At 35.5% G+C, this 26,288-nt stretch overlaps 1 long non-coding RNA gene across 1 annotated transcript in view; it reads left to right on the top strand.

Moving 5' to 3' along the window:
- Positions 1-7,163: 7,163 nt before the first annotated feature.
- The window catches only part of LOC149373792 (uncharacterized), a 119,330-nt gene continuing 100,205 nt past the window's right edge, over positions 7,164-26,288 (top strand). The window contains exon 1 of the long non-coding RNA XR_016293304.1: positions 7,164-7,483. This is a non-coding gene — a long non-coding RNA (uncharacterized LOC149373792). The remainder of the gene's footprint in view (positions 7,484-26,288) is intronic.

Genomic DNA, 26,288 nt, shown 5'->3' on the forward strand with positions numbered 1-26,288 from the left:
ATCTTTCCCTCACTAAGAATCGCTCCAATCGCGTAGTCTGATGTGTCTGTCATGATAACAAAAAGTTTTTCCATGTCTGGGGTGATGAGTACAGGCCCACTGCACAGTGTGTCCACGAGAGTTTTAAACGCCTGGTTCTCTTAGTTGCTCCATTTAAATACAGTGTCCACTTTTAGGAGAATCGATATAGGCTGGAAAATTCGTGCATAATTTTTGATAAGCCGCCTATAGTAGCCAACGAATCCTAAAAACTGTTATACTTTTTTTGCGTTCGTTGGTCTAGGGTAACTTCTGGCCGCTTCGAGTTTTCTTGGGTCAGTCATTTTTTGTCCGTTGCCTATAATGGCATTTCTTAGATTCAATCGTCAGATTTGCCGTTGCGAGTCGTTTTAACAGTTTTGTGAATTGTCTCCCATGCTCCTTAAGGTCAGGGGCAAAAAACATTAAGTCGTTGAGATATACTTTTATTTCATGGCCTTGTAATCCCGCGAGTGCTAGTGCGATAACCCTTAGAAATGTGTTGGGTGAGCCTTTGCACCCCGTTGGCATCCTTTTATATTGATAGTGTCTGTGTGGGCCCGAAAATGCCGTTTTGTGAGCATCACCTTTGTGTATTTCTACCTGAAAGAATCCCGATTTGAGATCCACTACTGTGATGTACCGTGCTGACACTAGATTTTCTGAAATGGTAGCGGGTAACATGATTCCACTGCAACTTCGATTAGTAGTCGAAAATCTGTGACTATTCTCACCCTTTTTTCATTATTTGTGTTGTTTTGCCACTATCCAAGTATTTGAGCTATATGGGGAGATGGAGGGTTCAATTATTCCTTGTTCGAGCATTTTCTTTATTTCGATTGTCAGTTGATATCTTTTTGCTGGAGGATATCTGAATCTTTTCGCCACGATGGGCTTATTCGATGTTGTTATAATTCGGTGCTTTATCAAGTGTATTGCCTGGAGAGGCTCACCGCACAGTGGGGCAAATCGCCAAAGAGCTGGCCAAAAATTGAAAAATGAAGTAATTGATATTGAATTCTGTACTTCAGGGTTTTTAGGGTCGCTGGTTGGGAATTTTATATCAAACAAACAAAAATTTACCCCCTTCACCCCTTAAAATCCACCCCCTTGCATGAAATATCTTATAATTTATAAAGTTATCAAGTTGTATACCATTTTCCAGGTTTTTGGAGTCGCTGGTTACGAATTTTGTATCAAACGTACAATAACATTACCCCTTCATCCCTCAATGATACTTTTCTAGATATGTAGTAAAGAAATTAAAATTGAAAGTAGGGAATCATTACTTGTTCATGAGTTTTTAACTATCGTATTTATTTTTCTTGTAGTGAAATTTTAAAAACTCAAAACTGAACATTAGTATTCAATTAAACTCTAATCCTCATTCGGAATCACTAGATGCGTTTTCCTTGTTGTCATCGGGAATTGTAGTACAACTAGTATCTGTTAACAATTTTAAAACATCAGTTGAAAATAGTTTCTTTGTTTTCTTAGGTTTAATTCCTAATAACGAAATGTAAGGATCCGAGTGTAAAAGAAGTCTATGAATAGTATCTTCGTTAGTCTTAGTTCGCGACATTTTCCTGCTGTTCTCTCTTCTTAATAGTTTTGTAACCTTGTGTTAAGTTTCTTGAAGTTCTTCTGAAAATCGATCAAGAGGTAATAATCAATGTCGTATCGCTGACGTGCCATGAATCAAAATCTGGAACGCAGCACAGGTAAGTAGATAATATGATTTTTTCCCGGCACGTACAAAGGTCAAAGTTAAGATTCGTGATAAATTAATTCAGTTCTGTTCGGTAGATTGCAAAATGTAGAGCTTTTTTAGTTGTTCCAAACTTGAGTCGTGATTTGTAAATTTTATACTCTATAGTCTGCTAATAAGTTTAAAAAAAATAGTTACCTTGTGAACCGTTGGTGGCATGTAATACCAAGAGTACAACATTACATGTCGCTCTGTGGTTTCCAAGCAATACATTTAAAAAACGATTTCATCAATTGTATATCTACAAGTTATTGTTCTAAGTATTTGATAAAATCTCTGCAATACCTCTTGGTCGATAACAACAAGTCAGTTGAAATAAATCTTTTCACAAAAATAATTACAATGTCAAAAATATTTATTTGTACCAGTTATTTCTGCAAATATTAAAGAGTTCTCAAAAAATCTTTGAGCGGTGTTTTCATCGTTGAAATTCCGAAACCCTTGTTTAGGAAAGTCAACTCTTAATGGCAACTGATATAAAAATTTATTTTAAACTTCTTTTTTTTTAAATTTTCCATTATTCCTTTAAACCCATTTTTTACTGTAGCTTAAAAATATTCGGGTAAAAATTATATGTACAGTCGTTTTTATTTTTAACAGTGTACATAGTGCTATTAATTGAAATACTTCTAATTGTTAATTTTTCGATAGCAAACAATTTATACACAAACCTTCCATCGCCTAAAATCTAGTCGGTAAGATATATGCAGGCAGCAATCGTATAAGTGCAGGCAAGAGTGTAATATGGGTAAGCTTTAAGACAATGCTTGATCATTTTCTTTTTTTTTGACTAACTTTATTTAAATCTTTTATTTGTGAAATCAAAAAGTTGCACATAGAGCAGAGCAGGCCATGCTTGATGTTTCAGTTAACTCATTTTTTATATAAAATAAAAAATTTATTAAGTTTTATTTCTTAAGTTGTAAATAAGAACTTTTAAGTTTCTTGTGACAAAAATTGATCAAAAAAATGTTCTTCACTATTTAATAACTTTTTATTAAAAGTGGGATATAAATAAAACCTATGAACGTTATTATCAGTCATGGTCAAATGGAGTGAAAATATTATTTTAATGTTTTTTTTGGAAAGCAGTTTAAGCTAAGAAATTTCATTTTTTAAACGCTCATTTTCTTAATGGATTAAATCCTTGGTTTCGCGTTGCCATTGCAATCTTACAGGTTGACAAAATTTTGTAGAGGATGGCCTTTGATTATCCTACACTATCACACCAGTGTCTTTATTTTTTAATTGCAATATAATTCAAAGACTGCATTTAAATTTCAGAAGTTTTTCCCGTTATTTGAATATCAGCTGGATAAGCAGCTTTTTTAGCTTTTACGTTGTTTTTGTAAGTTGGATAGATATCACAATTTTTTGCTCTTGCATGTATGGTTTCGTATTATCGCTTAGTAAAGCTGTTTTTAATTTTAAAAGTTACAGCCTGTTAAGGCGTGGGCTTAGTTATATTATTGCGTGAGTTTTTCCATGAATCTGAAATTTTTTTTGCGCGATTGGGAGAACCTTTTGTAGTTTTCTTTAACAGTTTTGCAGTAGCGTTATTTCCATCAGAACGTAAGGCCATTGATGCTGCAGCCGTTAACGCATTTTTACTATTTGAACTACGAAGAGATTCTGTTTTCCGTATTTTACTACGATCAGAACTTTCGCCAAATGACTTTGATTTTCTTTCTTTTTTTGCGTTTTCTTCTTTTTCTATAATTCAATCATGACAATAATAAATGCTTATTATGTTAAAAGACTTAATTAAACTTAAGTGGGTGGCTGTTAAATGTAAAATCTATCTTGGTATTTAACCAGTCTTTCTCTTTCACAAAAAATCGATTATCATCACGTTTTGATGCAATTCATTTTTCACTGTATCTGTTGTAAAATCTTGAGTTTAGTTAGTCTTTCAAGAGTTTTTTTTGTAAAATAATTGTAAGAAACATTAAATTTATTTATTAAATTCTGTATATTTTCGACTTTCTTTTCGGCAATTGATTTTCCGGTGGTCTTTAAGTAAGCATAATGGAGTTCAGACTGTTTTATTTTATTCACTGTTAAATTGTATATACATGTACGGAAAATTAACAATGGACAAAACTGTCTTGCTTACGTGAGCGGCAGTCTCTCGCATAGTGTTCCGGTCTCTGACAATAATTGTAGTTGTCCTTTGGTTTCTTCTTGATCTCTCTTGGCGTTCTCCTGTCGTTTATCACCGCTAGCAGTTTTCGGCATTCCTCGACTAAATACCTAGTTCGTCCGTCGCAGTATCTACAGCTTTTTACGTACGCTGCTGCCGCTCCTTGTGCCCAATGAATGATTTTTGTTCTCTCTCCTATATTTGCCAGGGTTACTAGTCGCCTACACTCGGTTGTTGCTTTGTTGTGTGCGAGCAGTGTACTTACTGGTATTGCATGCCATAGGCTAAGATCGCTATCTATTTTCAGCGCTTCTATAATTGCTTTGCAGAGTGTCCTCGGGCTTAAGCATGTAATTTTACATCTGTATGTTGGGTACAAGCCATATGTAAATTGCTTCACTGCCTCTGCGTTTGCGCTTTTTTTTATTACCTAATACTGAATAGGGAGTGGGCTTGGATTCAAATCATGTAGCATCGTCAGCCGTTTTTATTATACAATCCTTGTACTCTTTCGCCGTGGTTCTCTATCAATTCCTGGTTTTGCTGTCTAATTATCTTTAACTGTGCCATCAGCGTGTCCGAGTTGTTTGTGCTTCCATACATCCTCACAAGTTCCCAAAGAAATTACTGAACTGTCCCAAATTCAGCCAGTCTGAGCGCAAAATGTTCAGCTGCTTTTCCCTTTAGTGTGCTCGCAAGTGTGCCGAGAAAAAATAATTCATTCTCCGTTTGTACGACTTCTGATCCTTCGAGTGTCACAAAATTTGGCGCTGGGTTCTGTGCTTATCGCCAGCAAATCTCGAATGATTCCTGTAGCAACGTTCCGAGACGTGTCCACTCTCTCTGCATATTTTAGCCTAGCTTTCGTCGTCGAGAACAGGCTCATTACTTTCGCTTTAGTACTTCCGTCTAGGGCGTCAAGTATCTCACACCCTTCCGCTTCTATTTCTAGTTCCAGCTATTTTGTCTTGTATTTGTTCGTTCTCTTCTGTTAACTATATTTCCTATTTCAATTCTGTTGTCGTTTATTTCTCCCCCGATATTCACAACGTTGTAGTTCGTACTCCGAGAGAGTGGCATGTTTACTGTATGTGTAGCTTAGATTTTTCTAAATGTCTCTCTTTACTCACACGACACATTCGGGCCCTATTTGAAAAATTTAGACCGCCCTGAGTCAGTATAAATATGTCTAGTATAGTGTGAACACGTGGGTTTGTTGTATCGGAAAAGATAATGCTGAGGATCCCTCTTACCAGCTCTGACTACGTTATATGTTGTTCCTGGATCCTAATTTTTGGTCCCTTTTACTTTTACCTAGCTGCGAAGTTTGAAAGAGAACAAACAGGCGAGAGAGTTTCCCTGCTTTTAGTGCTTGATCCGATTTATGACACTTATCCTGTCTCTTAAGACGCTGTTCTCTCTCCCCTCTGGTCTCTGCTGATTCCTGTCTTCGACCGACTCGTTGAATCTTTGTGTTATGACTCACCTATGTTTCTCCAGGTTCTAGAATTCTTAACCACATGAATCGTTTTTCCAGCAGAAAATTGTACTAGTCCAATGCGTCTATGTGTTATTTCGCGCGATTTATTTGCGTTTTAAGAAAAAAAACACACTACAAGAGGGAGCAAACGGAATAACAGATCTATATAAATATGTATGTACATGTGTATATGTATATTAGATTTAAATAAATTTTAAAAAATTACCATTACCTTATATTCATCTGATAAGTGCCTCTCCTATCTTGCCTCAGGGGTTAAAGATAAAATTAATTTTATTACAAATGTACTTACATGCTTGTCGATATGCACACCAATAATAATACAATTTTGAAGACTGTTTCCCTTCAGCGCTCGGCGCTTGTCTCCTTGATTATCCTAACCCTGTGATTATCTGCAATTGTAGATGAATACCACTGCTTGTAGAATATGCCCGGAACTGTCGTTTTTGGTCGGATCCTCGGCCTCTCAATTTTTGGTTGTTGTGTTTTCGTGGCACTGCACTATGTGTGCTTCTCGGCGAAATTTTTTAAAATGCGTCAAATAAGATTTTAAAAAATTCTGACTCTTACCGTACCCCACACTTAGTATTAAAACTGTTACGTAGAGAAGATATTGGTAAGGAGACGCGTCTCGAGAATGACCAACACTTGTTATTTGAAAGACCTTTCTTCAAGCTACCAAAATCATAGGCAAAGTAGCGCGTGTGTTTCCCTCGAAGGCTAGTCGTGTACTACCTCGAAAGACTCTTTCCTTGCTTGCTCTTTCCCTCTCTCGGCCCTAGCGCCCCTTGTTACGAGATTTAAAAAGAGGGAGCGTTGAGTCTTACCTATACTATTGTACGTTACACTTGAGAATTAACATTTAAATTGAGTTTGGATTCAATCTTATTGTAAACTCGCATGTGTGTGTGGTTCATTGAGCTTATGTTTTTGGAAAATACAAAATGTTTGTTTGTGTATCTTGAAAAAAATTGCCAATCATTTTATTAACATTAAAGAATCCTACCGTGTATTATGGCTCTCATTTGTACATCAATTGTAATCTTACAAGAGTGTAAGCAGTGGACCAATAGGATCCGAGTAGCGAGAAAGAAGGGGAGCAGTGTCTGTGCAGTCAGTCTGCCTTGGGGTTCGCTTACAGAAGCACCTTGGTTGTGCTGTTACTGGACCATTTAACTTTTTTTTAATAAAGCTCACAGTTTGGATTCCAAGAATATTTTTGGTTTTGTAACTTTTGTTGATTTAATACTGACACATTAATAGAGTTTTTTTTTAATACACGTAAATCGAATCTATTTAAAATTTTTCAAGTACAGTGAGTTTTGTTAAGTGAAAAAAAATTATTTTTATTTTATATTCCTAGCTTCCACTAAAGTCTTCCTGTTCCTCATTAGTTAATTTTAAGTCCAAGTCTGCTTACAAACATAAGCTCAAAACATAGACTTGATTTTTTTGCGTGAGATGAAATTCATTTTAAGCTAGATCCAGCAAGACCTAACATTCAAAAATGTTTAAATATCATTACTGCATTTCCGTTAATTTAGGTAAATAATGGTTATTAATTAGGTAAATAATGGTTAATTTATATACATTCGAAACTAATATACACATTTATGCTTGATGTAATAATTATTTAAATAACATAATCTGACTCGAAAAAAAAAGTTATAAATGTGGCTTAAATTATGAGTAACCTAATATTCTTCATTTATATTGATTTTTTAGATATATAATAGAAACCTTGGACTCTGATTCCATTTGTTCTTCATATGTAGGAGTAGCATTATTAAAAGAATATTCTCTTTCATGGATTTCACAAGTAAAAAAAATTTTGTATTGTTGCTTACATGAACTATCTGATTTCGATCCTAATCAGCCTTATGATTACAAAAGCATTCTATTGAGATTGCATATGCTAGTAGGATTCACATCTACAAAAACTTGGGCTATAACAAAGAATGTGGAACTAGATAACCTTCGACCTGGACTTATCCGCCTGTGCGAGAATGTGATAGGGTTTCTCGTGAAAAATGGACTCTATTCTGCGATGGAGGTACTTATATCATGTTACATTACAATTCATAATATTTTTAAATCATTCATGGTCAATCTAAATATTTTTAGTGCATACGTGTAAGATATTTGTAACTTCAAATGCATAACTAAGGAATTCTGTAGTAATATATAATGTAAGAAATTTTGAATTTAATCCACACTATAAAATTGTATGAAAAATCAAACGATACATTTTATAATCAATCACCATGTTCTATACTTAATGTTAAATTTTGACTGCAGACTAATGTGGGATCTTGGAATTTGTTGTCTTTGTTTTTACTATTTTTTTCTTATTAAAGTGTAAAGATTCATTATTAAATATAATTTCTTAATGCGAAACTCACCATGGTTGCAACAAACATAATGGCCTTATTCAATGCAGTGTTGCAAGACGTATGCCTTGCTAATATACAGGTGTACTAATCATTTTAATAAATCGTTAGTATCTTACTACACCATACTAATAAAAATGCAATCGGTAAGATGTTTTTACGAGTATCTAAATAATTTTTGTTATCATTTTCCTCTCCTTCAGATTTTATTTTCAAACATTTAATTTTGTTCATTACACTTAGAGTGGTCTTTTTGGAAACACAAATAATAATAATACTAAAAAAATCAAATTGAGTACAACAAATATAATAATAAACATTCTAATACTATAAAAGACGATGGTAATAAAAATATTGTAAATAATGAAGATAACTAATATAACAGTATTAATACTAATTCTAATAATAATGCTTTGCCTAGAAGCGTAAGTATTCCTCCTCTTTTCCTCTTGAAGTAAAAATGGACTTCAAAATTCTTTATTATTTTCCATCATTTCCTAACTACTCTTTATTCCTTTTGATTTGAAGGTAAAATTTATAAGCCATCTTGACTGTAAAAAAGTAATAATAATGATCGTAAGACTAATAATGATAATGATGTATATGATGACAAGTTAATAATGATGATAACTTTAACAATAACCGTGAAAGTATTAATAATAACAATAATAATTATAATAATAATAAAAATAATAATAATAATAATACTAATAATAATCTTATCAATAGCATTTATAATACGAATGGTTAAAATAAAAATGAAAGTGATATCAGTGACAATAATAATGAAAATATTAGAGTGCTAAGATGATAGTGACAGTCAGGATACTCAAGAAGATACTTATTACTCAAATAATATTTCTCAATGAGAAAATTAAACTGAAAAGAATGGTCATTATAAAAGTAATAATAATAATGATTATAATAATGATAATGACAATAGTAATAATATTGATAATTGTCCCCGGGGCTGAGGTAGTCAGCCTATGGGGTGCTCTTCGGGTGGCAGATGGTGGCAAGCTTTCCGTGGGTGTATAGCTCCAAGGCGCTGCGGCGATCGAAGCTTGTATCCGTAGATGGTTCTAACTAAGTAAAATAGTTCCCGTAAACCAAAATGCCGAGGAGAAAACCTAGTAAAAAAATCTAGGGTTGGTTCCCGAATGGAACCAAACATGGGTGACGCTAATAAAAACATCTGAGGAGTACCCCAGGTAACCCCTCAGAGGAAATTTGCTGCCAGTTTCGACCTGGTGAAAGCTCGAATGACTGGTGTTGGCCTCACGGATCCTGGGGAAGCCCACAAAGGCGTCCAGCACGAAAGTGCTATGCTTTCTAACATCCAAAAGCAAACGACAACTAGAGGTTAGTTAAACGATCGGACCACAGGATAAAGACCAGAATAGCCAGAATGAACATCAGCTGGCACTGGCTAAATCAACGGTAGTCGCTTACTTACAGAAAACCTTGAGTGACACAGAAAAGGAAGAGAAATAAGTACTAGGTAGGATGGCAGACGTCCTACAAAGTATTAAAAAAGCAATTGACAGGCAGCCAAATGTCAGCAGCACAGTCGAGGAAGCCAGAGTTGACCTGGAAGAAATCTGTGGGCTCTTAAAGGATCTTAAAGACTGCTGCCAGAAGACTGTGGGGGAGATGTTAGTTTTAAGGACATCTCTGCCAGCTCGTGTGATAAGACAGCCTTCAAAAAAGAGAGGTACAGACGATGGCGCTACTGAGGATCGGAGCGTATCGAAAAAAAGTAAGAACAACGATGACGACGACGAACTGTGGAGGGAAGTCGTAAACAGAAGAAAACAGGCACTTGCGAACCACAAGGAGCAAGTGGCTGCTAGAAAGAAGCTGCTGGGTAGTACACCGACTCCAAACAAAAATAAGCTAGAAAAGAAAATAAAGCGGAGAAAGACATAGGAAAGGAACGAGGCCATCCTCGTGAAACCAGCAGAAAAAAAGTCATACGCGGAAGTACTGAGAGCATTTCGCAACGCTGTCGACCCGAAAGTCTGCAGTGCGGAAGTTACCAGAATACGCAGGACAAAGGCTGGTTGTATTCTGGTGGAGCTCGCCAAAAGCACTAAACACAAGGAGAAGTTAAGGCAGGCTATCTCACTGGCTATTGGAACCGCAGGAAAGGTACAATCAAGGAAACCTAGAGTTACCTTGGAGGTACTGGACTTACAGGCAGTCGCCGATAAAGACGAAGTTATAGCAGCTATCCAAGAGGCTGCTAAAACCACAGACGACCCAGGCGAAATTAAAGTGGCTATACTACTGCCAAATTGATGGCAGGAGAGAATGGCACTGGCCGTAATGAATGGGGCTGGCGCTTTGTCCCTTTTGAGAAAAAATAGCAGTAGGATGAATCAGGTGCCGTCTCAGGTGCAGGATCATCGTTCAGCGATGCTACAGATGCCTGGGATATGGGCACACAAGATACGACAGTAGAGGCCCCGTCCGATCAGGTCTCTGCTGGAGACGCGGGAAGGACAAGCACAGAGCTAAGGACTGCAAAGCCAAACCACGATGTGTCCTATGCAGTGTATCCGCGCATGGAGAAGAGAGCACCAATCATGTGCCTGGATCTAAAGCATGCAGGGCCTTTAGACAGGTCCTGGACAGAAGAAAAAGAAACCCAAAATAATGCCCAGATTTCTCCAAGGAAACATGAACGGGGTAATTGACGTAGACGCCCTTCTGCCACAAATACTATGAAAAAGAAGGGTAGACGTATCGCTTATGAGCGAGTAGTACCGGAACTATAAGCCGCCTAAGTGACTTAGCAATGCAACAAATATGTCGGCCATTTCAGTTCCTAGACCAGACAAAATCAGCCAAGACGCACGTGGATCGGAAAGACATTTTGTCTGGTTGCAGGCTGGAGGCATTGCGTATGTCAACTGCTACTTTTCACCAAAGACTAGTATCAAGGAATACAGGAGAAGAATGAATTACCTCGAAGATCCCATCAGGGATGGCATGGAAGGCGACCTTATAGTCGCTGAAGACTTCTATCCAAGAGCAGTAGAATAAAAAATGCCTACAATAAAGTTCGAGGGCCAGGCAGTCATACATATGGTGGCAAGGCTAGAACTGGTCGTTGTAAACGAAGGAAGGACCATGACGCTTCGAAAGCCAGGTTTTGGCGAATCAACACCAGACATTACACTAGTTTTGGAGAGCCTTGCGCCGAAAGTGAAGGAGTCGCAGATAATTGAGGACGAAAATGGTAGCAATCACCAATAAATTGTCTTTAAAATCACCGATACAATAGACAGAAGAGCCATAGCATACAAAACAAGATGGAATGTTAAGAAGCTGGACATAGATTGACTAGCAGAAAAAGTTGAGAATGGCATTATTTCTATTTAAAGCGATAAACGAAACCTGAACACAGTAGAAGGAGTACAGAAGCTCACTGAGGCAACCATGCGACTCCTAAGACCCGCTTGCGAGGCTTCCATGCCAAAAAGATGGAACGTCAAACGCTCAACTGACTGGTGGAATAAGGAAATTGCGGAATTGAAGTGCCAATGTCTCAAACACAGACGCCTCTATAAAAGGGCCAAAAACAGACCAGAGGCCAGACAAAGATACTTCGAGTAACATATACGTTAAATAGTAAAATATACGTTATAATCAAGTTAAGTTGCGAGCTACAGATTATCTCCATTTAAGAGACGCAATTAATCAAGATGCTAATCTTCGGGCTGCAGATATTGACTGAAGCGTTATACTTTCATCATCATTTACTGGTTCACCCAGATACATGCATGAAAAAACTCAGGATGCTATGACTTACTTATGTAAATATGGACGCTCTGATTTATTTATCACTTTTGATGTACTCCTGGATGGCCAGAAATAAAGAATCAATTATTTTCTGGGTAGAAGTCATTTGATAGACATGACATTATTTCTCGAGTCTTTCATTTGAAACTAAAAAAATTCATGGACCTGATACCCAAAAGAAAAATATTTAAAAAAGGTAATTGTTATAAACACAGTGTTGTATGATAAAATATAGGTCTCCCTTATGCTCATTTACTTCTGTGGTTAGACGATAAAATTTAGTTAAATAAAGTTGATTTTATAGTTTCGGCTGAACTTCCAAAACGTAGATACCTTACTATTTAAAACAGTCTGTAAAAATATGATTCATAAATCCTACGGCGACACTAACACATCATCGCCTTACATGAAAGTTTAATAGTGTATAAAAATATGTTCCTTGCTCATTCATATTGGAAACACAAACTGAAGATGATGGATATCCAATCTACCGCATAAAAAGTTGTAAGGACGGGGGTCATAGTACTGTATTAAATATTCGAAAAAATTCTATTGATGTTGATAACAGATGGGTCGTGTCTTATTGTCCATATTTATCAAGAATTTTTAATGCTCATATTAATGTTGAATTTTGTGATACGGTTTAAGCTATGAAATACATTTGCAAGCACGTCAACAAAGAGCCTGACTCGCAACATTTGCAGTTGAAAATCAAGAAGACGATTTAAGTAAATACGTTAATGGACGTTACATATGTACTCCAGAGACAACTTGGCGATTCTTTGATTTTTCGATATATAAACGTTTTTTTACCTTTGAACGTTGAACCGTTGTTTTAGTTTTGCCGATACTGATCCGTGATAAAATAAATTTTCGTTTGATATTACGTTGAAATTGATCCGTTCGATATTACGTTCTGGATCGCACATTATATTAATGATTTTTTAGAAAATATCAATAATGAACTCTCTAAATTAGTACTAGATCAATGTCAAGCCTTTGATTATAGTACTCAAAACCTTAATAGTGATGAAAATCATGTTTTTTCTTAGATTTTCCTGGAGGTACTGAAAAAACTTTTCTAACTTACCTACTTCTCGCCTACGTTCGATCATCAGGTTATTTGGCTCTCGGTGTAGCACCGTATCAGATTGCTGATCATCTTCTTGCAAATGGTAAGACTGCTTTTTCAACTTTTTAACGTGACACGTGAGCAAGAATCATTTTTTTTTATTCGTAAGAATAGTTCTCTGGCGATCATTTTACGTCATACAAAACTCATTATATGCGATGAGTGCACAATGATTTACCGAGCTTATATTGAAGCAATCGATCGTACGCAAAGTGATCTGAAATCGTGTGATAAGATAATGGGTGGAATTACTTTCGTTTTTGTTAGAGATTTTTGACAAATTTTACCAGTTGTACACAAAGGTACAAGAGCTGATGTAATCAGAGTATGTCTTAAATCATCCATGATTTGGAAATCAGTTATTCCTCTGAATTTAAGGACTAACAAAAGAGTACAACTTGACGGTTAAGATGCACGATTTTCTGAACAATTACGTAATGTTGGAAATGGAACGATATCAAACGATCATTGTAATGGAAGAAAAGAAATTAAGATTGTAAGGCGAAAGTACGTTTAAAACATTTTTTTAATTTGTTTTTTCCCCAAAAATGTTTTATGCCTGCCTTTGAAAGGATGAGCTTTCAAAGGGCTTTTGAGCCTCACGGGTCAATGGACCTTTATGTTTGTCATGTAGGCTCGAATACGTGCACGAAGATCTTTTTAGACTTTGGGGTCGTTTGGCAAGTATTTTAGGGTGATGAGTTGTATTTTTATTAAAATTGCAATAGTGCATGTTCGAAATGTACTTTCGCTCGTATTTTGTTTTTGTTAAAAAAAAAAAAAAATGCGACCGCGTTATAAAACATTATAGTTCTTGGCATGGTTACCAAGTTTTGTTTTTATAAAAAAACAATAAAGACCCTTGTTAGTTCGTTTTACAACTGTTGATCGAAAAGGTATACTTTAATTTAATTTTAAGTTTTTGTTCTTAAAATAAAAAAAGTTAGTTTTATCCATATTTCATTTGTCTTTCCGAATCTTTTTTATGTCCTGGCTTTTACAATTTGGTGCCGAAACCCGGGACTTTTCTTCGGGAAATCGAAAAGACAATAAAGAAGGTTAGAAGCAGTTCCTACTGATCAGCTTCCACAAAGCATCGCTCCTCTGAAGGTTTACAAGGGAGCAAAGAAAAAGGTTGGAGTCATGAGTAACGAGGCCGAGTCAAGCGATCCAAAGCGGCAAAGAATTGATATATTCGCGTCATCAACGCCGAGAGAGAAGTCAAACAGTAGGCGACGCGCATCATCAGTCCCTCCGTCCTCGGAGTGCGCAAATTGGCGGAATGGTAATTTTCGTAATAACCTGCAGGGAGGTGAAAGGCAGTTTTTTCTGCAAGGCGGAAATATGTCAAGGGGTGTGACTGGGCGCGTGCAAAGTAATGAAAGTGATCGCGACAGTGCATTTTCTCGACTAGCTAGCGTATTAGAAGCAACTTTGTTAGCGGCGCGGAACACTTCAAATCGAAGAAATGATACGAATCTGTCAAACAGATTAGCTTCGATGAAAGATTTGCCAACATTTTCAGGTGATGCTTTAGAATGGTTGCATTTTAAGAAAATTTACGACGTATCAACAGATCTAGGGAGTTACACCGATCGGGAAAATGTTTCGCGGCTTTTTGGTGCTTTGAGAGGAAAAGCTCGCGAAACGGTCGGACCTTTGCTAGCGAGTGGATGTAATGCAGCAGCGGTAATTAAAACGTTAGAATTACATTACGGTAATAAACAAGATCTAGCTAGAAGCCTCGTAAAAGAACTGAATGATCTTCCAAGTTTAGCCTTAAATCAAATTAGAATCACCGAGTTCGCTTCTAAGGTTAGGAATGCTGTCTCTGCTTTTCGCTCCTTGAATTTAGTGTGTTATTTGCGTAGTATTGAACTAGTGCAGAATATTGGTCGAAAAATGCCATCAGCTTTAAAGATTTTGTTCAATAAATACGCTTTTGAATGCAAAGAGAAAAAAACAGAGCTAGAAAAACTGGCGGATTTCTTATATCGGGAAGCGGAACATGTGATTGCGGGCGGGCTGCTTGGTTTGGATTGTGAATCGAAAATTTTTGAAGTGGAGCCAGGAAAAAAGCAATGTAAACCTATAAAGTCACAAAAAGCTTTTGTAAACTCGTGTAGCGATGATGTAGGATCGGATTTTTGTGGTGCTGTGTTAAAAAACGAATGTGCCGTATGTCTTCGTGGAAATCATAGGCCAGCCGACTGTGTGTCTTTTACGCGTGAAACATTATCGCGTCGTTGGTTTTTGGCAAAAAAGTTGCGTTTATGCTACAGATGTTTGAATACGGGACATGCACAATCAGAGTGTAAAGCGAATAATTGCTCAGAATGTCAGAAACCTCATCATAGCTTGCTACACAGTTTCTCTGAAAAAAGAAATTTTCATAAGCATTTAAAAGGAAAAGCACAAGCTTCGCAAATAAAACCTGAAAATTTAAAAAATAAAGCCTTAAAGTCACCAATCGTAGATTCAGAGCAGCACGATGAGGTTTTGTGACTGGAAGGGGTGTAATACTTTATTAAAGATTGCGCCAGTCAAAGTGCTAGGTCCACGCGGCTATATTTAAACTTACTCTTTATTGGACGACGGATCTACGCTCACTCTCATTAATGCAGAGCTTGCGAGTAAATTAAATTAACAAGGCACCGATATTGATATACGTATACAGGGGGTTGTAAACATGGCTTCTGCTAACATGCATTGTAAAAAGGTAAATTTTCAAATCAACGCTAATGATAATAAGTTCGAGATTAAAAATGCAATCTCCGCATCTGGCTTATCACTCCCTTGTCAGTCAATTTCAAAAGAAATTGTCCGATATATAGCAAAAACGCAAAGTGTTTTTATTCAACCATACAAAAACGCGCAAGCTAAGATTTTGATTGGGCAGGATAATTGGCAGCTATTAGTAAACAAAGAATTTCGTGCAATTTTTGAGCGTAATTGTGCTTTTTCTTTGACACCTTTGGGGTGGGTCGTGCATGGATATGCTAGTGTTGGAAAAAACGAAGAGAAAATTATTAAAGAAGAAAATTTTTCGAACATTTGTGCATGTTTTGAAATTTGTAAATGCAAAAGGAAAAAATTCGATGAATTAATTGAACAATATTTTAAGATTGAAAGTATGGGTGTGAGTGAGATAAAAAAGATAAGTGCGAACAATAAAAGAGCTCATCAAACATTAGAAAAAACAAGTAGATGTTTGGGGTCTATCTGGGAAACTGGTTTATTGTGGAAAACTGATCTGCCCCCAAACTCTGATAGTCGGGTTACAGCTTTAAAGCGTTTATGCCCACTTAAAAAAAAGATGGATAAAAATAAAAATTTCTCTGATTTATACTGTAAAGAAATGCAACGATTTCTTGATGCTGGATATGCGCGAAAAATCGACGAAGATTTACCGCGATCGCGAATTTGGTATTTACCACACTTCGGGGTAACAAATATAAACAAGCCGGGAAGGGTGAGACTTGTTTTTGACGCGGCTGCCAAATCAGCAGGATAAAGCTTAAATGATTAACTTCTCACGGGGCCAGACTTGCTTCAAAATTTATTTGGAGTTTTGATTCGATTCAGACAGTACGAAGTTGCGTTTTCGGCTGATATTAAAGATATGTATCTGCGCGTTAAAATAAGGGAGGAAGATCGTGGTGCTTTACGATTTCTTTGGAGGGGGGTCGATTGTAAGTCATATCCTGTAGTTTACGAAATGTCAAGTTTAATTTTTGGGGCTAACTCTTCTCAATGTATTGCTCTTTACGTGAAAGATACTAATGCGGCTTGCTTTTCAGGGGAAATGCTAGAGGCCTCTATAAGTGTGGTCAGAAATTCGTATGTAGATGATTACTTATCAAGTCAGTGACCGGTAGAGTTAGCACGAAATTTAATTCAAAATGTGATCAAAATAAATTCACGTGCGAATTTTGAAATGCACAGCTGGACAAGTAATCATGCACATGCCATCAGAGAAGTCTCTAAAATTTCACTACCTAAAAATAATAGAAAACAATTGTGTGATCGAGGAGGAGAACGCGTTTTGGATCTTGTATGGGATAATAAAGCTGATACGCTCGGTTTCAATGTAGGTTTGCATCGTATCGCAGTCGATTTATTGTCAGGGGAGAGAAAGCCAACTAAACGCGAATTTTTAAAAGCCACACTGGCGATCCACTTGGTCTGATTTGCCCTTTCTTGTTGAAGTCCAAAAGAATAATGCAAAACGTATGGCGTACTGGGGTTGGTTGGGATGATATAATTTGTGATAAGGAGTATAAGGATTGGTTTATATGGTTGCAAAGTTTGCAAGAGTTGAGTAATTGTCGTGTTCCTCGTTGCCTAACACCAAAAGGTAAAGCTTTTAAAAACCCTCAACTATATGTTTTTTGCGACGCAAGCTTGCAGGCTTATGCAGCATGCGTTTATATTCGTTTTGAGATGGAAGGAGAATTGTTTCATACAGCTTTGATAATGGCCAAATCAAGGGTGGCTCCAGTAAAACCGATGTCGGTTCCGCGACTTGAATCATAGGCAAGCTTAACTGCGGCGCGATTATTAAATGCGGTAGAAAAAGAGTTAGATATAAAGTGTACAAAACGTGTTATTTGGTCAGATTCTCAAACTGTCTTACATTGGATAAAAGGTGATCCACGATCGCATCAAATTTTTGTTGCTCATCGTTTAGGAGAAATAGAAGAACTTACTTCAATTAACGAATGGTGGTGGGTCCCGACGAATTTGAACCCGGCAGATTGTGCAACGCGAAGTAATAACGATAAAGAAAATGTAAAAAATTTGTGGTTTAATGGTCCTGAATTTTTAAAATCCGCAGAAATACATTGGCCACAGCAAAAAACTTTAGTAACCAAAGAAAAAAGCCCTTTAGACGAGGTTAAGATACATAAATGTTTTGCAACTAATTTTGTCGTTAAAAAAGAAAGCTTACCAAAATTAATAAGATTTTTTGGGTGGCAAGGGTTTTTACTTTTAGATGTGCAGATGAAAAGATTTTTTGTTTGCTGGTATTTGAAAACTAAAACTAAAACAAGGGGATCGAATTTTAATCAAAAAGGGTTAGATTTGAATGTGAAAGAGAAGCAAATGAGCAAGATTGAGGTAGATGATTTAAAAATGGCAAAAACTTTGCGTTACGAATCATGCAAAACGAAAGTTTTGATCATGAAATAAACAAGAAAAACAAAGAAGTGAATGAAAACAGTAGGATAGCCAATATTGTGCCTTATTTGGATAAAATGAATTTACTTAGAGCAAGAGGGCGAATATCGAATTTAAAAGGGGCTATTTTCAATCACAATCCAATCGTTCTTGATGGAAGGCACACAGTAGTAAGGCTTTTAATTTTTGAGTTTCACCGGCGATATCGGCATGCGAGCAATAAAACAGTGTTAAATGAGATTCGACAAAAATTTTATATCATCGGTTTAAGGAATGCTTTAAAAAGTTTAATCAAAAGCTGTACAATTTGTAAATTGAGACGCGCTAAACCACAAAATCCGATAATGGCTCCTAATCTGAAGGACGATTAGCTTTTAAGCAAAGGCCATTCACGCATTGTGGAATAGATTATTTTGGGCCAATTTTTGTAAAAGTTAAGCGCAGTAGGGTAAAGCGTTGGGGTGTGCTTTTTACTTGCTTAACCACAAGAGCTATACATTTAGAAATTGCACACAGTTTAAGGGCTAGTTCGGCTATAATGGCTCTACAGCGATTGTCTAGTAGACGTGGCTCTCCCAAAGTAATGTACAGCGATAATGGAACAAATTTTAAGGGTGCGTGTGCCGAATTGAAAGACGAATGTACAAAGCTAGATAAACGAAGTTTACACAATTACGCGTTACAAAATGGTATGCGATGGATATTTAATCCACCTGACGCGCCACATATGGGCGAAGCGTGGGAAAGGTTGATAAGGTCGGTTAAAATCGCTATGAATGATACGTTTACAAGAGAAATAATGTGCGATGAGGTTTTATATTCAGTGTTAGTTGAAATCGAACACTCAATTAATTCACGACCGTTGACGCATGTTTCCGTAGATCCACGCGATGAGGAGGCATTGACGCGAAATCATTTTTTGATCGGGGCTTCATCGGGTGAATTAAAAATCAACAATTGTGAAATAAGGAAAATAGGATTAAGGAATGAATGGCTTTTAGCGCAAGAGTTGGCAAATGTTTTTTAGAAACGTTGGTTACTGGAGTACTTGCCGACGCTTATTGCTCGTAAGAAATGGCTTAAAAATGTAGAAAATATTTGTGTAAATGATTATGTTTTAATCGTTGATATGCAGGCTCCACGAAATAATTGGAGAAGCGGGCAAGTAATAAAGGTATTTCCTGGAAAAGACGGAGTTGTAAGAGCGGCGAATGTAAGAACGAAGAGTGGCGAATTATTCCGACCGGCGCATAAACTAATAAAGATTGTTAGCGAAAGTAAGGTACAAATTAAATGAATTTGTACGAGGGGGAAAATTGTTACGGAAGAAAAGAAATTAAGATTGTAAGGCGAAAGTACGTTTAAAATAATTTTTAAATTTATTTTTTCCCCAAAAATGTTTTATGCCTGCCTTTGAAAGGATGAGCTTTCAAAGGGCTTTTGAGCCTCACGGGTCAATGGACCTTTGTGTTTGTCATGTAGGCTCGAATACGTGCACGAAGATCTTTTTAGACTTCGGGGTCGTTTGGCAAGTATTTTAGGGTGATGAATTGTATTTTTATTAAAATTGCAATAGTGCATGTTCGAAATGTACTTTCGCTCGTATTTTGTTTTTGTTAAAAAAAAAAAATGCGACCACGTTATGAAACATTATAGTTGTTGGCATGGTTACCAAGTTTTGTTTTTGTAAAAAAATAATAAGGACCCTTGTTAGTTCGTTTTACAACTGTTGATCGAAAAGGCACACTTTAATTTGATTTCAAGTTTTTGTTCCTAAAATAAATAAAGTTAGTTTTATCCATATTTCATTTGTCTTTCCGAATCTTTTTTATGTCCTGGCTTTTACAATCATGGTTACATATCTATTGATTCTTAACTAGGTAAAATTGTTGAAACTATCGAGACTCTGGTTTCAGAAGTTCATCTAAATATTAGTAATCTTCTACAGAAATCCTACCACTAGTTATAGTGAAAGCTGTTATTACGCCTAGAAACATTTTGGCATTTGAAATAAATAATACTGTATTGTATTATTTAGCAGGACACATCAAAGAATATAAATCAATCAGTACTGTAATTGATACTAAAGATTTAGTACACTACCCTCTAGAATTTTTAAATTTACTTAATCTAGCCGATTCCCTACCACATAATCTACAAGTTAAAGTTGATATACCTATAATCCTACTGTGTTACTTAAATCCTCTAAAATTATGTAATAGTATCCAACAACAAATCAAAAATATAAGAAACAATGTCATTGAGGCTACTATTTTCACAGGCCGTGCTGGAGGAGAAATAATTCTTATACAACATATACCTATGATTTGCACAGATTTACCATTTTATTTTGAATGAATCTAGTTCTTCATTAAAGTTTTATTCGCTATTTCAATCAACAGAACTTGGGGTCAGACGTTCAGATATGTTGGAATGGACTTACACTCTAATTATCTCTCACATAGACAATTGTATGTTAAACTTTCGAGATCAGGTTCATCTGAAAACTAATTGATACTAATGCCATATGGTAAAGAAAAAAGTAGAAATGTGGTGTGTTCTAAAATTTTTTTAAATGTATGAAAATTACTTCAATTTCGTATGTAAATTGACACGAACAAAATCGAATATTTTAGATATCCATGGATAAGAAGTGGAAAAAACCTGCTATAAACTGTGCTATACTGTACATTCTATAAAAATTTGGGATGTACAGAAGTGTTGTAGGAAGATATATTTTAAAAATATCATTCTAATCATTTTATACAATGCGGGCTAAGCGTTGGGGTACACTACTAAATGTAAATAGCAGACTTTGATAGGATATTTTGAGTCTGTTACAAACTTACTTTTGCATTGTACGTAGATAACGGGTAAGATTTCTAGCATACAGGCAGTATGTTTCGAGTTTAAATTCATCAGGCAGGGTATTAAGGGAACGTGCTTATCTACCAAATACAAATTTGAAGAGACTAAAATCAGTTGCTGAATGTTCTGAAGTATGATATTCATGTATGACAAATATAACTGCTTTGTCTCAATCAGTTTTATTTTCAGCTTGTTTTTGTAAAAAGTTGTTTAACACAGCATTACTCCTTTCTGATGAGCTATTTGATTGTAGATGGTATGATGCTGTGGGAGCTAATGTAAATCTAAAAATCGTTGATGCTTCTGTTAATACTTAATTTATACAACTTATTGATTTATTACTGAGATTTATCTTTGGGATATCAAATGTTGCTATAAAATATTGCGATGTAACATGGTTGATAATTTCTGCTCGTATATTTGGGATCAAAAACTGTGTAAGTAAGCATCCCAGGCATAAAATTGTTTTTAATTTCCTGATATGTTTATAGAAAAAGAACCTTCAGAGTTAATATAAAACGTATAAAATATCTTAGAAAGAGTGTCTGTAAAAATTATAGGTTCTTAAATTTTAGTTATAACAAGCTTTAGCTCTTGATGAGCGCTGAATTTGTGTATTCATTCAGCAATATTAGAGCTTACTTTTCCCAATAATATTTTTTTTCTTATTCTGCAATAAGTTTGAGCTACCCCTTAATATCCTCAAAATAATCTGGTGTACCATTCAATTAATTTTGTCACACTATCTTTGAATGCTGAGCAAAGGTCAAACCGTCACCGTAAGAGTAAGATGACCTTTTCCTCTGCAAAATATAAAGTAAATCACTACTCTTAGACGGTTGTGAGTAGGTCGCCTTTTTTGGATATTTGTACGGTTTTGATACCATTTTAAAAAAAGGCTTTTGCAAGATTTTTAAAGCACATTTGTTGATTACTGAGTTTTATCTTAGGGCTTACAGTTTTTTTTATTGTTACATCTAAGAGTAAAATGAAAAATGAAAAAATTTTGAAGTAAAGGAAGATAAGAAAAAAAGGAAAAAAGACATGACGCCAGGGAACCCATAAAAAAAAGGGGGACGTTCCTAGAAAGAGAGAGAGAGAGAAATAGCGCGCGCGGAGGCTCCCCTTGCTGAAGAAAGGTCGAAAGAAAGAGAGAAAAAAAAAAAATTTGAAATTGTGGTTTGGTCAAATAGAGAACAAAAAGGGCTAAACTCCAATCCAGCTCTTTGAGCTCTGTGAGAAACGTTGTGAAAGCTATTGGACTGTATTATTCTACCATTTTGTAACAATTTATCTGTCTGGGTTTTGATTTCATGATGTAATGCTGGAAGATAAGAATATTGTTTGACAAAAATAGATCATTCTTTTGTACAAGGTATTTTACGTTGCGTAAGAGAAGTACAAGGACCTTTGTAGCCTTAATCATGAAGTTGATTTGTAGATTTTTGATAATTTTTCTCAATCAAATATAGCTGGGAATAATAAAATCTTTTTAATTTAGCAAATATACATTTAATGCGAATCAAATATGAATTTCATCTACGTAATTCAATGAAAATAAATAATTTGCTTGAAAGTTTTATTTTTTTTTTATTTTGTTAAGAGGTTCCTTCAGGTATGAAAAAATCAGAAAAATAGCCAAGATCCTTGTTTTTTGCGTTTATTTTTCATCACGGCTTCTGACAAGTAAAAAAATCTGAAAAAATCCAAGGCTACGAAGAATATTATGACTCTCACGTAAAATTTTTTTTAACGTCATCTAAGGTCATCATGACCTTTGAAAAATTATATTCACTTCGAAACGCCATTTTAAGCATATTGCTTTTTTAGAGCAGTCAACATAATTTTATTATCATATACAGCAAAAAAAAAAACATTTTGATGTGGTTTTTCACATTTTTTTCAACGGTGCGCTATGTCGAAAAATGCGACAAATCATTAAAACGGCCATTTTTGGCATGAAAAAAATGTTTGAAAATCTTCTTAAACTTTTTTTGGTTGTTAAAATAGTTCTTTCCATCTGACAGTTAATATATAATTGGCGTGTTAGTTATTTTTACTTTGAATCTTCACCAACAGCCTTACAAACAGTGTTCAAACTTAAATCTTCTTTGTCATTAATTTGGTTTACATTTGGAGCATCAAGATGCTTAAGTTTCTTTATTTTAAAAAGAAATATTTGCAAAGCATTGTAGAAAGCCAGGATATTTCCTATTTAGACAGAATTTTACTATAGATGCTTTCTACTTAAGCTGCTTTTGTTAGAGCTAAAATAAATGCACGTTTTCAATTACGTAATTTGTAACAAAATTATATATAAGTAATTTCTGTGTAAATTATATACGTACTTGTGTTTGAATTAGTATGACCTGGACAGAGGCGCGCAACACATGCAGCTCAGCGAGTGGGTACTACAGGTCAGAGGGGCCTGGAGGGGGCTCACACAGGCGCACAATACCGCATCTCCAAATCTCATAATGTTGAGAACGTTTGAGATCCAGTTTGGTGTGTGTTTGTGTTAGCCCTACTCTTGGTTCTCTTACTATCTCTCTCTTTAACCGAGACGGCTTGAGCTCCTTCCGAGCGAGCCCCTTGGCCGATTCCCTGATTAGAAGCCAACCAGTACGCAACTTCTCGCTTTGCCTGAGTTCGCCAAAGGAAGCATGGCAATGTTATTCCTTTTTGCCCTTGTCGGCTCAAGTGCTTAACGCAGCCACTCTCTCGCTCAGTCCTAGTTCGCCAGCCTTAGTCCAGGCATCAGTATTACAGCATAAGTAGTTTTTTTGGATTACAATTAAATTGGTGAGGTCGTGTTTTGTATCGACTCTTCGTCTTGAAGTCGTGTTTCATCAAATCTTCATCTTGAATCAAACGAACGAAGTCGTGGCTCCTATCGACACGTCGTCTTGATTCAAGCGAAGCTCCAATATTTCTAGTTTAATTATTTTAGATTGAGTTGTTAAGCTTTGTTTACTTTGAACGAGAATTGTGCTCGCGTCGTGGTCCTTTCCTCGCGCTCAGCGAAATATTTCTTATGCGATTGTATATATATATTGATGAATTAATCACGATTTCCTTATGGATTATAAGTGTGATGGAAGTCATTTTAATTTTAATTTTGCCTTTTTTGCTACAAATAGTCGATTCCCGACACGACTAACAAATAATATAAAAGATTTGCACAAGTAATTCGAGGCTCGCTAAAGGCATCATTCTTTAGACGAGCGAATTACAGCAAAATTTACAACTTGTTTTATTTTTCCATATCTTTAACTTTCTTCTCGGTCTTGATCGATTGCGGGACACACATGTCAAAAATATTTATGAGCCCATCTGCAGGTCTAATTACGTCAGATAAATATCTACCGACAGATAAATGATATAATAGCGCTACAACATGAAAATAACTGCCCATTGTCCGTAGACCATTAGCACAGATACAATAATACTCTTCAATAGCATTTACCGTTTTACCGTTAGGAATGTAGTGAGTGTAACATTCATATGTTTTGCTATTGATGTGCATTGGTCTTACTTCAAATCCCATAATTTCTGGGTTATTTTTTTATCTTTATTTTTATTTTTTTTTAAACATTTTTATCTTTAAACATTATTTTTATCTTCAAGCATTTCCCCTAAATATCAGATAAACTTTTGCAGTTGGTAAGAACCACTAAAAAAAGTAGTACTTGTAATGTTAATTCTGGAAAATCTACTAAATCAGTCCATAATAATTTTTGAAATGGTACTGATGTCTGGTTAAAATTTTTATCCAAGACTCTTTTAGCCAAATAGTTCTCTACACTGTCACAAGATCATATTCTTTCAACTTTTTTTTCCAAATTACCATCATCAGAATTAAGTCGTTTTCCCGTCAAATTATAAATGTAACATGCAGCTTTACAATATATGTACCTCAGTAGCTTCGAAATTGGTGGTGTGAGAGTTTGTATTTTTGACCAATAATTCAATGAACACTTTTTACAACCCAACGAAGTTGGTAACATATCTGGGCATAACAGATTGTTGCATAGAAATCTGTTTAGTTTTTCCTTTCAATGCAGGAATTAATACCGTAAGGTTATTTCTTTCTAAAAAATTTGTAACGTCTCCGAAACCACGATCTAAAACAAATACGTCACTTTCCTTTCAAATACTTTGAATTCCATTTCCATCTTGAAGTAGTAGCTCAAGAATTTTCGCATCGCTAATAATTTCTTCAAATAGTCTAGCAAGATTAATAACGTAATCATTTGTGATACAGATGGTAATGGGCTTACCATGGGGCTTTTTTTGTCCAGAGTAAGCTTTCCGTTGGTAGGTATTATTTGCACTTCTCTCATGTCTTAAGTAGGTTTCATCACAAATAATATACAATTTATCATTACAGTTAAACATCAGTTTAACAGTATTGGCGTCTTGCTGTAAATGAAAGTCTCTTGAATGGGAAGCACTTTAAAAATTTTCTAGAAGCACACATTCTCAAAAGCATTTCAGAATAGATTGTATAAAATTTTCTACGATTTCCTCGGTCACTTCTAGAATTGCAGATATTAAGGCATTCGAAATTCCTGATCTTAATTTCAATGAAAATATTACTAAGGCTTGAGTTTTATTTCTATTTGCAGATGTTCTGCACATTAGTGTTAACTTACTTCAAGTTAGAGTGATGTCATCCCATGAATGGCCAGTGAAAGCCTTTATACGTTCTTCTCATATAATATGGGAGTTAATTTCATTGTAGATAACAGTATAAACTCGATCTTACAGTTTCTCAATTAACTGTTTTACTTTCCCAGATTCAATTTGAGATTTATTCGCATATTAGGATCGACAACCTAGTGGTCGTGCCATCTGTTGATGAGTTTGCAAGCAGCGAGAGGAGGCTTTTTGGCTGGCTTAAAACTTAAACAGTGCTTCTAAATGTAATGAATTTATTCTTTATTAATATTAACTAATTGTTGTGATAGTGTCTGTAATAGGTAGGTTAATTAAAAGTGTATCTTTAATAGCCCTGTAACATTGTTGACAAAGTAACTGACTTGCCAATTTTTATTCCTCATAAATTTTGTGACGCTTAGACTGGTATATACACTCAATAGGAATTGTTTTGTTAATTTTTAAAAAACATACATATATACGTATTTACATATATCAAGGCCCATATGCGAGGTGTGATCAAAAAGTAAGGTGACTTTTTGAATTGCGTGCGCTCTTTACACTGTAAGTTAAAAATTTTTTTTTCAATATGTTGGTACACTAGTCACGATCATATGTTCATAGTTCTGACTATATAGCATGTGTTGTTTTTATGTGAGAGACTTAAAGGTTAGACTCGTGTTTGCGTACTCGGCGATTTTTTTTTGTTGAAAATAATAGAGCAAATAGTTTGTATTAATTTTTGTGTAAAAAATGGTATTAAGTGCTCAAAAACTCTTGAAATGTTGACAGTGGCCTATGGTGAGTCAACTATGAGCAAA

This window comes from Copidosoma floridanum, unplaced genomic scaffold (genome assembly GCF_036245765.1).
Source record: "Copidosoma floridanum isolate Cflo_tuat_1 unplaced genomic scaffold, Cflo_Japanese_pri ptg000027l, whole genome shotgun sequence".
NCBI lineage: Eukaryota > Metazoa > Arthropoda > Insecta > Hymenoptera > Encyrtidae > Copidosoma > Copidosoma floridanum.